Raw genomic sequence first — 14,854 nt, 5'->3', positions numbered from 1 at the left:
CAGGTGTATGTATTTGTAGGAACTCATCAAATGGTATGCCGGTGATGTTTTTCATTTCATCATAAATGAATTTTATCTGAAAAGAAATTGTAAGGAAGTTACAAATGTAAGGAAGTTACAATTGGCATTGTAAAGAAATGGTGAATTTTTGTGAATAATATTGAAGTATTTGGGGGACTGTATCCATATCTACAACTTACTTTGGAAACACCATAAAAATTATATGAGCTGCTGGTTGGTTAGAGAATCAATATATGAGGAAGCAAGATAGTGAAAGGTCAGCCGAAGGAACCTTGTTTGGAAATTTTATAATAGAATATTGAGAACAGGGGCGCCTGGGTGGCTCAGTGGGTTAAAGCCTCTGCCTTCAGCTCAGGTCATGATCCTAGGGTCCTGGGATAGTGTCATGCATTGGGCTCTCTGCTCCGCAGGGAGCCTGCTTTCTCCTTTCTCTCTGCCTGCTTGTGACCTCTGTCAAATAAATAAATAAAATCTTAAAAAAAAAAAAAAAAGATTGAGAACAAAAGACAATTGAGACCACTTGGCGGATCACCTGTAAACTGGGGTTCTGGCCCTAGAAAAAGATAGTAGAATCTAGCTTATGTCTAGGGGACAGACTAAGGAGGCTACTAGGTCCAGAAATTGGCTTTCTGTGCTCTATTCTAACTTCGGCAGTGAACCCAGGGGCTGAGGCATTTCCTAAGACCCACGGGCTCCTGCTCTCTGCAGTCGGTGACTTTAAAGAGTTCTCACGGGATCTGTTCCCAGAAATCTGGAGCAGAGAGGGATTCTTTGATACCATTTACTCTCTAGCTACTGAATACCTACTGTGTGCTATTCTCTGGTTCAGGTTTTGAAGATACTATGAGGAACTGAGTGTCTCCTGCCCCATTTTGATCTTACCATTACTAAAATCTGCTCTTCTTCTACTTATTATATTGAAGTATTTGGGGACATGTATCAATATCTACAACTAACTTTGGAAACACCATAAAAATTATATGTCGTTATTGACACTCCTACTAGAAGACTTGCCAATTCCTTTTACAAGCCTTGTTGACATTTCTTCAATCTCTTGGTTCAAAAACCCCTTGCTAAAATTGGACCCGAATACCTCTATCTAAACAGAAGAGATTTTCTTTTTCTTTTTTCACCCTCTCGGGAGTGAAACTTAACACGAGAAGATCCTCAAAGCCTCAAAAGAGCTCAGCAAGATATTGGACACATGCCTAGTGACCCCAAGTCACCTTACACTCTCCTGAAGTCGAGGAGAGAGAGAAAGTGTAGTAGGTCTGCTAAGCTCATCCCTCTGCCCCACTTCCAGCACAGGGCACACCGATTACCATTCCTTCCTTGGGCCAGAAGTTCTGCCCAAAGTTTAGCTTGGGGACACGGCATCAAGGAGAGGTGGCCGGCCTACTCGGTCACTTGACATGACCTTGAATCCCACGTTACAAATGCGATTGCTCCGGCCTCACCTAGCACACAAAAGAGAAAATTCCTTCCTTAAACGTCGATTTTCCTCAACATTCTTGGTGGAATGTGGGCATGTTTTGAGCTGTCACAATGGACCTCGAATTGCTTGAGCGGCACCATACTCAGTAAAAAGTAAATAAAAATCGGTTGCCTTCGTTAGAAAGGCTGCCACGCTTTCTTTCCATACAGTGACTCATCCCATGGCTTAACTGCATACTTTCCCCTCTGCCATGTCCAGACCGTCACCTCTTTGTCACCTTTACGTGTTTGCAAATCCACCAGCTCTGAAAACCTCTTGGCAAGGTGATCGTCCCGGCAGCTCACCACGGCCCCTCCTCCTGGCTGAAATCTCCTTGTTTCTTCTCCGTCCTTTGTCTCTTCTCCTTCCCCAAGAATTTTGACCTCTCACAAGTTTAAATATCTGCTTTCCTTCCCTAGAACGCTATTTTTTCAGACAGTTGCATTCTTGGGAGGTAATGATACGACTCGGGGAAAATAAGTGCTCGTTTCCCTATCTCTGGTGCCAGTTAAAGTGATTGGTGTTCAGGACTTTCGGAAGCTCTTTTGAAAACAACAGGGCTGGTCGGATTCCAGCAATTTACCTTCCAAAGGCTGAGCATGTCTGGGCAGTGGCTGCATAATTTGGATGGAATCATCACCGATGAGACAGAGTTGGCTCAGCTAGGGAGCACTCATTGCTCTTTTAAACTCCACGGCACCAGGGGATGAAGTCACCTTTCTTCTTTTAAAACCAACAGATTGGCCCTGTAAGTCCCTGTCCCTTCTGTTAGAACGTGGTGTTTTTTCCTCCTCGCGGTCACCAGGACCTTCTCCCAGGTAAGGAAGCTCTGCTTTTGTGGGTTTCCATCTGGAGAAGCTTGCTTTGAGGGGGATTTTGCAGGGCATCTCTGGGTAGGATGGGAGGCAGGTCGAGGGACATGCTGGCTGAGGAGGAGGGCTGGGTTCCCGCCAACTGGTGTCCACCCTGTGGGCCGGTAGACTCTGAGCTGGGCCAGCAGAACCCCCACTCAGCTCCGAGCTGCAGGGGCTGGCTCTCACGGGGAGGCATGGAAATCGAATCTGGGCTTGGTTTTAGGTTCCTGTTGTATAACCAGCATGCGGGTGAAGCGGCAATGAGCGGTCTCCTCTGGGCTGGGGCCGACCGTCCTGACAACTGGCTTTGTGTTTGGCTTCATGACACCCCCCCACCCCAGCCCCAGGAGGGTCCCGTGATAAAAGCTGATGTGCAGAAAAGCAACAGCTCTCTGGAGAGCCTTCCTTTGCGAGAGTACAGCAGGAAACAAAGGGGCCCCCGCTCCCTGTTCTAACATGCAGGGACCTTGTGTAAACAATCGCTGAGCTGCTGTGTGGCGCAGAAAGGTAGGAATGCATCTCAGCGCCTGGCCATAGGAATTCGCAGGAAGGGAGCATGAGCATTGGGGTGCACGTGTACGGGTAGACCTGTGGTCCTAGGGACTTACTGGAAGCTCTCTGCTACACTTCCGATGAGTTATAACAAGCTCTGCCACTGATTGAATTGCACAGCTCTTACTGGCTCTAGAAGTCTCAATAAAGACATCTTGGTTATGACGGAGGCACCTGCGGGGTGATAGGTGGCTTTTGGAGAGAGAGCTGAACCACCATGGAGTGAAAACATTGAGAATCACGGAGCCCTTGTACTCCTTGACACAGAACCCTGCCACACAGGGTATGCGGGTGTTCATCTCTAACCTTTGAAGGGAGCGAAGAATCTCATTTCGATGAGATGCTTGTTTTGTTTTAAATGCAATTGCCTACTGGCTGTCTGGCTCTGGCTTACAGGTTTGCCTGAAACTTGGCATGTCCAGAATTCATCCTGACCTGAAGTCTGCTCCCCTTTCTGTGTCCCCCCAGCTCAGCAAAAAGCTGCTGTTTTTCCATGACAGTTTCCCGAACTTCGTCTTGGACCCCCTCCTCCATCCTTGCATTCCTACCTCTAGTTTGCCAACACATCTGGCAGATTCTGCCTCCAGGTTGCCTCTCAAAGCCTTCCATTCTCCACCTCCATGGCTGTTTTCCTCATTCAAGCCAGAATCACCTCCTTCCAGGAGCATGGAGGCCTCTCCTCCAGGCTTTCCGTCTCTTCTCCCCTTTCCAGTGCAGCCGGCATGATTCTGCCATGGTCAGTCAGCACCCGCAGAGTCCAGTCCATCCCTAATCTGGTGATCCTGCCTCCTTACTATCCCTTGAAAATGTTCACATCCCGCTCACTGCCACTCCCTTGGTCTGACCTACCAACATCCTTCCCCTGAGTTAACATGGTGGGCTCTTAGCTTGACCTCTCTCCTGTCAGGCTCACTCCTGTCTCAGTAGAAGACATTTTTCACTTCCTATGTTTCCAAGCTTTTTTTTTTTTTTTTTTTTAGATTTTTATTTATTTATTTGACAGACAGAGATCACAAGTAGGCAGAGAGGCAGGCAGAGAGAGGAGGAAGCAGGCTCCCCGCTGAGCAGAGAGCCCGATGTGGCCCTCGATCCCAGGACCCTGAGATCATGACCCGAGCCGAAGGCAGAGGCTTTGACCCACTGAGCCACCCAGGCGCCCTGTTTCCAAGCTTTTAAAGGACATGTTGTACAAGAGCAGAACTTGAAACACTTATTACTCTCTCGGGGGTATGGAAGCATCAGGACTGTTATGACTTCTGTAGATACTTCAAGAGGGGAGGCAGAGGGAATGGGGGAAAGCAGAAGGGGGAAGTGTGTATACTATAGCAGGGAGATAGCCTGAGGAATACGTCAAGCTCATGCCTGGGAACCGTGCAGGTCTACAGCTGAATCCCAGCTCCTCTTCCTAGCGTGGCCTTGACCAGACTGGTAAGCCTTCTTGAGACTCGTTTTCCTCAGCTGTGAGACGGAATGGAAGTAATAATGCCGACGTCGCTAGATGAATCTAACAGTTAGAGAGGAAGGCTCTGAAACCCAGCAATTAAGAATTTTTAGTTCCTTTCCTGCTTTCCATTCCTTTTAAGGCTTATAATCTCTAAGTATCATGTATCTTTGAGGTATCTGTGCATGTGTGTTTGTGTGTGTGTATAATTATCTGCTTTGGGCACAGTGGAAAAAAGGAATGGCAAAGAAATACATGAGAACTCTCTTAAAAGAATTTGCAGTTTGCTTACGGAGGCAAAGCAGCCCTCATTGGTATAAAAACAGCTATAAAATAAGCATTCTGCGATCGTCATGCATCTTAGTACCGGTTGAGGACATAGGCAGGGAGGGCTTGTGCCAACAGGTCCGTGAATACCTGCAGACAGTGTTAGTAGGTCTGTATCTGCAATTTTCAATTTCAGTTTGTTGGGGACTTCAGAATCATCGAACTCTGATGCTGAAGCAGAACTTCCCGAAGATTTTGTCCTTTCAGGGTGACTTAAGGACACCCCAATTAAGTGCTGTGCAGTGTGTGAAGTGGCTTTACTCATTCATTTATTCATCCAGCATTGGTGTGCGCACCGACTCCGTGCTGGGTCCTGTGCTGTGCGATTGCTTTGCAACCCTTCCATGGGACACGGAGGATAATTCTCCTGTTGAATCACAACTAGCCTCGGGGAATCACTGGACCAATACAATAAGAAGAAAGTGACATTGGGGATATCCATGGCTAGGTTCTAAGAAACTTTGCAGCTTCCTGCTGGGGGTTCTTGGCTTACTCCCTCTGGGGGAAGCCAGCATTGTGTAAAGTCATGGGCTGGCAACCTGGCTCTTGTGGAGGTGGATGGGTGGGGGAACCCTGATGTGTAGGGTTTGGCAGTGTTCATAGTATAAGTACTCCCCCCACCATGGCTGATTTCAGGCTACCAAGGGGAGAGTGCTGAATGCGGGGTTGGAAAGAGAGACACAGAATTGGCTCTTACAAGTGGGGACAGTCCAGCCCCAGGGGCATGCCTGCTGATTCCCCGGAGACTATCAAGCTGCCAGAAAGCCAGCTAGGTGGACAGGCTACATGAAGAGAAGCCCAAACAGCCCCAGATTTTCCAACCATTTTCCAACCATTTCCAGCCTGGATTGAGGCTCCAGGAATGAAGCCTTCAGAGGAGTCCAGACCTGGCCACGAGGGAAGGGCTGCATAGGAAGGACCCTGACTAGGAAATGCTCACCTCAGCTCGGTCAACCCATAGAACCCCATCATCTAAGTTCAGAGGTGGTTGTCTCGCAGCAAAAGCTAACTGGAACAAGCTGGCCGTCTTGTTTCTGCAGAAGTCAGCCTGGATGGAACCCCCAAGGGAATGTGCAGGAGTAGAGGAGTCTCTCCAGAGAATTCTCTGTGCATAGTCTCGGGCCTCAGATCACCAAGGAGAAGATGTCATAGTTAAAAAGATCCGAGGAAGAGACTCAGCCACTTCGCCAACTAGTTTTACGGTTGTAACTAAATCAGTGAAAAACAATTATCTTAGATGCATACATGCGCGTGCCCGTGCACGCACACACACGTTTCTCTCAGCTGCCTCTGTCACTGTCCAAAGCTCTGCTGGAAGATCACTCCCTGCTCCTCGGGCTCTGCTTCATCCTCCGCGTGGGATCTGGGAGCAGGGGGAAGGGGACAGAGCAGAACAGTGAGAAGTCAAGGAAATGCCCAATCCTGAGGTCTGCTGGAAAGCCACTGAGATGTCTAGAAAAGACCAGCAAAAAGGAATTAAAACAGGAGGCTTGGGGAAGACACCTGGATGAGTGGTTAAAGCATGAATTTTGCTATCAGATGACCTGGATTCCAATCTGAATTCTGATCTGGGAAAGCATCTTGACATCTCCGTTCTCGGCCTCTCCATCTTTAAAATCTGGATAATAATGCCATCTCACAACATTCTCGTGAAGATTAAATGCGATGATGTCTGTAGAAACCTAAAGACATGCGGAATGTGCAGCAGTTAACAGTAGTCGGAGCAATAGTGTTGGGAGTCACACAGGTGGCATTATTGTGACAAGTTCCAAAGCCATGGCCTCCAAAAGCCTGCACTTTGGTCCATCAGTCACACAACAGGTGCCCAGGGTAAGTATTCAATAAATACTCAAATCAGACTATCTATTTTTGGAATACTCTACCACCATTTTTCTTGTTTTTTTTTTAAAATTTCTTTATCTATTTGAGAGAAAGAGAGAGAGAGAACAAGCGGGGGAGGGTCAGAGGGACAAGCAGACTTCCTTCTGAGCACAGAGCCCACCACAGGACTTGATCCCAGGACCCTGAGATCATGACCTGACCCCAAGGCAGACAGTTAACAGACTGAGCCACCAGGTGCCCTGACCATTTTTTCTTATCATCCCCCAGGTAAACTTCCAAGGACTTAAAAAGCATTAGTGTGCATTTTTTTCTCCTTTAAGTGTGAAGTAGGAACCAAGACCGTATTTTCTCATTTCTTGTGAGTCCTCTTCATACCTTCTGCTGTGTAATAGGTAGTTGAGTCGTTCAGTGCTCACAGTGCTCAGTACATTTTAACTGTTATTATTTTAAGAATTCTATTTAAGGACAAAATTAAATTGGGTGACTTATGCTGGGATCCTGAACCCAGAAATCTTAAGGTTACCGTTTCTAGATGCCGCCACTTTGGTAGAACAGTCAGGGTGTTGGATAGCATGATTTTTAAGAGCAAAATCTGAGTGTTAAGTCCTCGTGCTTTATTTATACTTGGTGAATAAGAGTTACTAAAACTTTAATCTATGCACTGACGTTAGGCGGACTTGTCTCATGAAATTTATGGTTAGTTCAGTCATGTGGACTTTTTAAACAAAGAATAATGCAAAAAAAAAAGAATAATGCAAACATTCTGTTAAAGAATAGCTGAATTGTGTGTTTTTTTAAAAACTTGTCTTATGAAATATTTATAGATTTGTGAGTGTGTGCTTGCTTGGGCCAGCCTCCCTCAGTGTTAACGTTTTGTGTAACTGTAACATAATGCCAAAACTGGGTAACTGACATCAGCACAGTCCAGGGACTTTACCAATTAGATCTTATCATGGGTTTTTATCAGCTATGCATGTATTCATTTGTGTGCATGTATATAATTACATGTAATTTTTGTCATGTTAATTTCATTAACTACTACAGCAGTCGAGATACAAAACCATACCGTCACCACAAGTCTCTCTTTCTACAACTCCTTTGAATCCACCTTCCACCCCTAGTCCTTTGAAGCCCTTCATCTGTTGTCCATCTCTGCAATTTTATTTCAGGAGCATTACCTAAATAGAATCATGCGGTATTTAAAGATTTTTTATTTATTTATTTGAGAGAGAGTGTGAGCAGGAGTGGGGGAGGGGCAAAGAGAGAGGGGGGACTCAGGCTCCCCGCTGAGTGGAAAAAGGAATACTTTATCCCAGGACCCTAGGATCATGACCTGAGCTGAAGGCAGATGCTTAGCTGACTGAGCCCCCCAGGCACCCCCAGAATCATGCAGTGTTTACATGCATGAGATTGACTGTTTCCACTCTGCATAAGGTCTCTGAGATCCATCCAGGTTGTTACATCAATAGCTGGCTCTTTTTTTATTGCTGAGTCGTATTCTACAGTACAGATGTACCACGGTTTGTTTAATCATTCACCCACCAGAGGACATGAGGGTTGTTTCCAGCTTGGGGCCATTCACATAAAGCTGATATGAGCATCTATGTGCAGGTTTCTGCCTGAATGTAAATTGTCATTTCTCTGGGATAAAAGCCTGAGAGTGTAGTACCCAGGTCTTATAGGTAAGTCCATTTCTAGTTTGAAAATGAACTGCCAAATTGTTTTCTAGAGTGACCATGGCCTCTTGCGGTACCACCGGCAATGTGTGAGTAATGGAGTTTTTCTGCATCTTCGTCAGCATTTGGTGTTAGCACTATGTTTAAGCTGCTCTAATAGGTCTGTAATGATATCTCATTGTCATTTTAATTTGCATTCTCGAATGGGTAATGGTGTTGAACATCTTTTCATGTGCTTATTTGCCATCTGTGTATCTTCTTCAGTGAAATGTCTATTAATGTTTTATGTTCATTTTCTAATTAGATTGTTTTTTCACTGTTGAGTTTTGTGAGTTCTTTATATATTCTAGAGACATGTCCTTTTTCAGATGTGCAGTTTACAAATACTTCCTCCCTCTCTGTAAATAGAATTTTTCATAGAGCAAAAGTTTTTAACTTTGACGAAAGCCAACTTATTAATTTTTCCTTTTGTGGATTATTCTTTTAGTACAAAGTATAAGAACTTTTGCCTGCTCCTAGTAATCAAAGATTTTATCCTATCTTTTTCTGGAGCTTTATAGTTTTACATTTAAGGCCATAATCCATTTTAAGATAATTTTTTGTATAAGGTGTCAGGTTTGTGTTGAAGCATGGTACCAAACCCAAACACTATACAAAAAAAGACTGGTATATTTAAATACAGAAAATGTGCAACATATAGTTGAAAACCGTATAAATGACATCAAAATTCAAATGGGAGACAGAAAAGTAATTTGCAGTACCTATGTAACATAGTAGAATATTGTTTCCTAAATATAAATTTCCTAAAATTTAAATAATATATCAAATAAGGAAAAAAGTAAACATGGACCAAGTACATGAACATGCTGGTCAGAAGAAAAGAAATGCAAATGGCCAATAAACTTAAGAAAGGATAATAAGCCCCCAATTTAAGGGGCACACGTTAAAAATGAGAGGACTTGCTTCTTTTTATTACAAAAGAATTACAAAATTAACGTGCATCGTAAAAATATAAAAAACATAAAACATATATAACGTTAAACATCATCATACCCTCCCATGCCTAAAATCGTTCTTTCTTCTTTCCCTAGAAATAATCTCTATGAAAAGTTTACTATTCCTTCCAGCTCTTTATGTGATTAGAAGTGTGCATGTGTGTGCAAGTGTGTGTGTGTGTGTGTGTGTGTTTCCTTCTTATACAAATTGGATCCTCTCTACAAATGGTTTTGCACCTGGCTGTCTACAGTTGATATCATCATCATGATTTTTCAGACCGACTATCAGAGTCACCTTATTTGTTTAACTGGTTGCATAGGATTTACAGTGTAGCTACACCTTATTTCATTTAAATCTTTATTGAGAGACATTATAGTGTTTCTCTTTTTCTTTTGTTACTAGGAATGCTGCATTATAGAGATCACAGGGTTCACTTGTTTATACCTGTATTCTGTAGAATAGATACTTAGAAGTGAAACTGCTGGATCAAAGGACACATGAACTTTCATTACAGAATATGCCAAATTGCCATTTCAAAATATCTCTCCATTTATTCTTCTACCAAAATGGGAGCATACCTATTTCTTCAAGAAGTCATCATCTCTTGAGATTAACCAATGTTATAGAACACTTGGAAAATGTGATGAGTGAAAAAAGTCAGCATTGTTTTAATCTGCATTCTGAGGTTGAATGTGTTTTTATATGTTTATAGTTCATGTCTGTTTCTCTGTTAATCATCAGTTTATAGCTTTGCCTGTCTCTGTTGATTGTCATTTTCTTATTGCTGTATGAAACTCTTTTATAGTCTGGATATTAATCTTGTTATACATGTGGTAAATATAGTCTTCCTTCACTTGTTTTTATTGTACTTTTCTTTGTTGTGTCTTTCTTTCTAGAGAAGCTTTGATTTTATGTAGTGCAATCTGTCTATCCTTTATTTTATGACTTCTAGATTTCATACATTAGCAAAGTTTTCCCACTCCAGGATAAAATTATTTCTCCTAATATGCTTAGGGATTTTCTTTTATTGTTTAGATCTTTTATTTTATTTTGATCTTGAATTTATACACCCTGTAAAATAGGAGTCCACCTTAAAAAATGGCCAATTAACCCCATACTCTTTATTGAATAGTCTATCTTTTCACCACTGACTTGAAATGCTGATTTTCCCATATGCCAAATCAATTTCATTGATTATTTTTGAAACTTCTTAATCTGTGCAAATAAATAATTTACTCCACCAACAAAATCATGTTGTTTTAGTTACTTTAGCTTTATGATTTGTTGTATTATGGAAAGTAGGTACCTTTTCAAATCCTGTCATTATTTTTCCTTATCAATAGTTTCTGTGTTAATAAGCAAGATAGATTAGTAGAAGAAAAAGGCAGCCACAATAAGAAAAGACATGTGTGTATTTGTGTATGCATTCAAGTGAGTGTGTATGTATATTAACATATTCATAAAAATAATATGTATACACACATATGTATATATATGTGTGTATACACACACACACACACACACACACACAAAGTAGGTATTTGCATAGGCATAGATAACCCCTGGTGGGGCACACTAGATCCTATAATAATTACCTCTAAGGAGTGGAACTATTGGTGAGTCTACTGATGAGTGAGATTTACTTTTCACTTTGCATCATTCCTTACTTTTTATGCATCCTTGAAAAAATTTGCATTTCCTTCATAAGTAAGAACAGTATATGATTTTCTCTGCCAGAAACCCAAGCCTGAATAAGGGCATATTCTGTGTGTGAGTGTTTCTCAGTCAGAGCTCCACATACGAATGACCTGGGGAGTTTTTAAAAAGTACAGATGTTTAGGGACCTGCCCCCAGAGGTTCTGTTTTCATAGCTCTGGGAGAGAGCCTGGGCATCAACATATTTTAAAAGGACCCCCAGGCGGTGCTGATACTCAGTCACAGTTGAGAACCATTGCTGTAGATGATATGAGGCCTCAAAGTGTCCCCAGAAGGCCACCATGATGAGGTCTTTTTCAGAATATAATTACTTGGGAATGCAACCCAAAGTAATCCATCACTTCTCTGTCAGGCTAAATGTTGGCATGAGACCAAGTGCAAACAAGTGTGGAGGGGAGTGGTGGAAAAGAGCTTTGCTTAAATGTGTGTGAAAGCATCCATCTCTGTGGTAGGCCTTTTTGTTGCAAGGTTTAGACTCCTTCAGGCTTTCTTGACACGTAAGAGGTTCTTTTAAAATCATTATGACCATAAAAGATACAAGAATCTCATGGAAACTCAAAAACAAAGCAAAACAAAACAAAAAACCCGCAACAGCTGTGCCTTAGGAACCCAGAATGTGGTTGGTTCTGGAGGGTTCCAAGAGAGCTCCAGGAGCCAGGGTTCCTTAGAGACCCTCCCATAGGAGACTTTCAAAATACTTTCATCTGGAGAATTGCTTTGTAAAAATGAAATGACTTTTGGAAGCCGAATCTGGGAAACAGATCAAAGAGGAAATTGAAGAAGCCTAAGGATTGACTGGAAACCCAATATTGCCGTAGCTCTGCGGCTTACGTGCCTCTTCCTCGGATGCTTCTCCCCATCCCTTGGCTGATTATGCCTCTGTGTTCCCGATGGAGGAGCTGACCCAGCTCGCCCGCAATGGTCTGTCCCTGGTTGGGCGGGCTTTTTCACACCAGATGACCGCAGAGAAAGATGGAATGGCTTATGGAGTCGTGTGCCTGCCCACCCCTGCTCACCAGAGCCAGAGAGGGCATGGAAAGGAAAAGTGAGTGTGTGAGAGTTTCCTTAGAGTGGGAGAGTGCAGAGAACATGGATCATGATTCCCCTGTACAGGCCAAGCATTATGAGTGCTCCGTGAAGGCTGGATCGGAGGATGGAGCTGCTTCAATTCAAGCCAAGGTGCTAAGGGGCAAGGTCAGGAATGGGTCTGTGGCCCTTGCACTCTGAATATCCCTAAAGGTCTTTTTTACCTCAACTTATTTGGGCTTTTAAAAGGTCTTAACAGCCCAGGAATTCAGGAGAATGGAATTTATTTTCCCTTAGAATTAGGTCTGTGCCCTAGGGGGAGGCAGAGCCCTAGGGGTGGCTTGTGCCAAGTTTGAAGCCTTGGTATAAAAAAAAGAAATCCAATGTTGTCAGTAGTACTTTGTTATATGGAAGACATTTTTTTTTTTAAAGATTTTATTTATTTATTTATTTGAGAGAGAAGAACAGAGCTAGCGAGAGAGCTTGAGCAGGGTGAGAGAAAGAGAAGCAGGCTCCCCGCTGAGGAGGGAGCCTGACGCAGGGCTCGATCCCAGGACCCCAGATCACTACCTGAGCCAAAGGCAGACGCTCAACCGACTGAGCCACCCAGGCATTCCAACGGGTTACTTCTTGAAATACTATTTTGAATATAGTGGATTAAATATTACTAAAATTAATTTTACCTGTCTTATTACTTTGTTTTAAATGTGGCTATTAGAAAAAAGTTTTCAATTATACACGTGGCTCATGTTTTCTTTCTCACAGACAGTTGGATTAGATGGTGACTCCAAGGGGCAGCTGGGTGGCTCAGGCAGTTAAGTGTCATCCTCTGGCTCAGGTCATGACCCCGAGGTCCTGGGATAGAGTCCCGCATTAGGCTCCCTGACAAGCCTGCTGCTCCCCCTGCTTGTGCTCTCTCTCTCTCTCTCTCTCTGTGTGTCAAATAAATAAATAAAATCTTTTAAAAATATAAAAATAAAAAGATGGTGACTCTGACATTTCCCCCTTGCACAGGCATGTAAAGATCTGTATATGAAAGACATACCTTTGCGGTGGGGTCCCCTTTAATACCCAGTTTTCAGAGCTGTGGCAGTTTGGTTCATCATCAGAGTTGTGGTAATCTGTCTTATTCTGGCTTTTTGTCCCAGTCTTATAGACTGCGACCCAGTTCCTGCTCTCAAATATAACCACTTAATCCTCTCCTATGGTTTCCCAATATCCCACATCCAGGCGGCATTGTTCATGGCTCTGCCTGGGCGAGTCCTTATGGACCCTTTCTCTGCATCTCTGCTTCGCTTGCTCCTTCCTGCCTCATTGTCCCCCTTCCTTTCTGGGACCAGCACACAGCAGATGTCACACGTGTACCTCAGGCACTTTTCACACGCGTCTTTTTCCTGCAAGTGCGTTCCAGCCAGCCGCCTGGATTTGGGGACAGATGACTGCTTCTTAATGGCCCGTCACAATTCATCCTGTTTCCCCCAGGAATGAAGTTTGCAGATGGGACTGAGTCACTTCTGGAAGTGTATCTGCTTCAGGAATTTATAATGATTTTAATAAAACCAACTACTGTCCTCATTTATTGAATTGTATTAGATCTGGCCAGGATCTAGAGTAGGTACATTGCAGATACGTCTCATTTAATCCCTACAACATGGGACGCCTGGGTGGCTCAGTTGGTTAAGTGGCCGCCTTCGGCTTGGGTCATGATCCCAGCGTCCTGGGATCAAGTCCCACGTCGGGCTCCTTGCTCAGCAGGGAGCCTGCTTCTCCCTCTGCCTTTACCTGCCTCTCTGTCTGCCTGTGCTCACTCTCTCTGACAAATAAATAAATAAAATCTTAAAAAAAAAAAAATCCTACAACAACCCCACAGAGCTGTGCTGCGATCCCCTAATAGGGCTGGGGAAAATGAGGCTCAACAAAGTTGTATACCTTGCTCTCTGATCACTGCTAGGAAATGGGGGACCTGGGATTTAAATCTACGTCTGTCCCCAAAGTCTTATCTCTTACCTCCAATTTAGACTGTAAAGATCTACTGCCTCCCACAAACGATGCCCCCTCCCGAGCTGGGCAACTACAAGTTGGAATTCTATGCTGTTTAGCAGTGATATCTCTAAGCAAATTTGTTGAATGATGACAGTGCTATGTGTTTGCGTACTGTTTGGTGACTGTCGAATTGATGTACGAGTTTCACAAAACCTTGTGAAAGCTAGAATAATGGGCTCTCGGAACCCTATTTCACACACTAGAGAAACTGAGCTCCAGGGGGATGAAGTGGTTTGTCCAGGGTCACTAAGTGAAGAAACAAACCCAAGTTACGTGAGAACCCAATTTTCATGAAAGATTTATTTTCGATTTTCCTACTCCATCAGGATATACGGGGGGGCATTGCGCTGCCTGGATGGCAGAATATGGGGACAAACCTTTTGTTGTGATTGCTGATAGAAACCTGAGTTATGTGAAGGGTTTGCAGGCACAGATTCATTGGAGTCTCCCAGCTGTAGGTATGCCAATGTCATTCACCCAACGAACATTACCTGACCCCATGTCTGGCCAGGCATGGGGCTACTGGCTGGATGGTAGCAATGGAAGGGGCATAAGACATGACTTTGTCCAAAGGAAACCATCTCCTGCTGGACATGGCAATTATCTTGTAAAGAGAGTATTATCATCCACGGAAAAGCATTGTCCTAATGGAATATAAAAAGTTCTGCAAAGCACAAAAGGAGGAGGAAATAATTCTGCCTGGAAAGGTTTCCTGGTAGAAGGGACTTGTGAGTTTAGAGATGAAAAGCCCAAGTCACTAAGAGTTCCACAAAGAGCCTCGTAATGTTATAACTTCATTAGGCTTCCTAAAAATATGCTTGCTGCCATAGCTCCTTAGAGAGTAGGAGCATAAATTATTTATTGGAGTATTTAAAATATTAACACC

General features: G+C 43.5%; 1 protein-coding gene across 4 annotated transcripts in view; it reads left to right on the top strand.

Annotated features, from left to right (window-relative positions):
* AMOTL1 (angiomotin like 1) overlaps window positions 1-14,854 on the top strand; it is a 153,571-nt gene that overhangs the window by 5,632 nt on the left and 133,085 nt on the right. For 3 of the 4 annotated variants that reach the window (XM_044258284.1, XM_044258287.1, XM_044258282.1), the window contains exon 1: window positions 2,178-2,313. The exons of the other annotated variant lie outside the window; for it this stretch is intronic. The gene's annotated coding sequence lies outside the window, so the exon portion shown is untranslated. Of the gene's footprint in view, window positions 1-2,177; window positions 2,314-14,854 lie in introns of those variants that run through there. 4 annotated transcript variants of the gene reach the window in all.

Source organism: Neovison vison, chromosome 7 (genome assembly GCF_020171115.1).
Source record: "Neovison vison isolate M4711 chromosome 7, ASM_NN_V1, whole genome shotgun sequence".
NCBI classification, from domain to species: Eukaryota; Metazoa; Chordata; class Mammalia; order Carnivora; family Mustelidae; genus Neogale; species Neogale vison.
The sequence above is the reverse complement of the archived record's forward strand: the minus strand, read 5'-3'. Positions and strand labels throughout refer to the sequence as shown.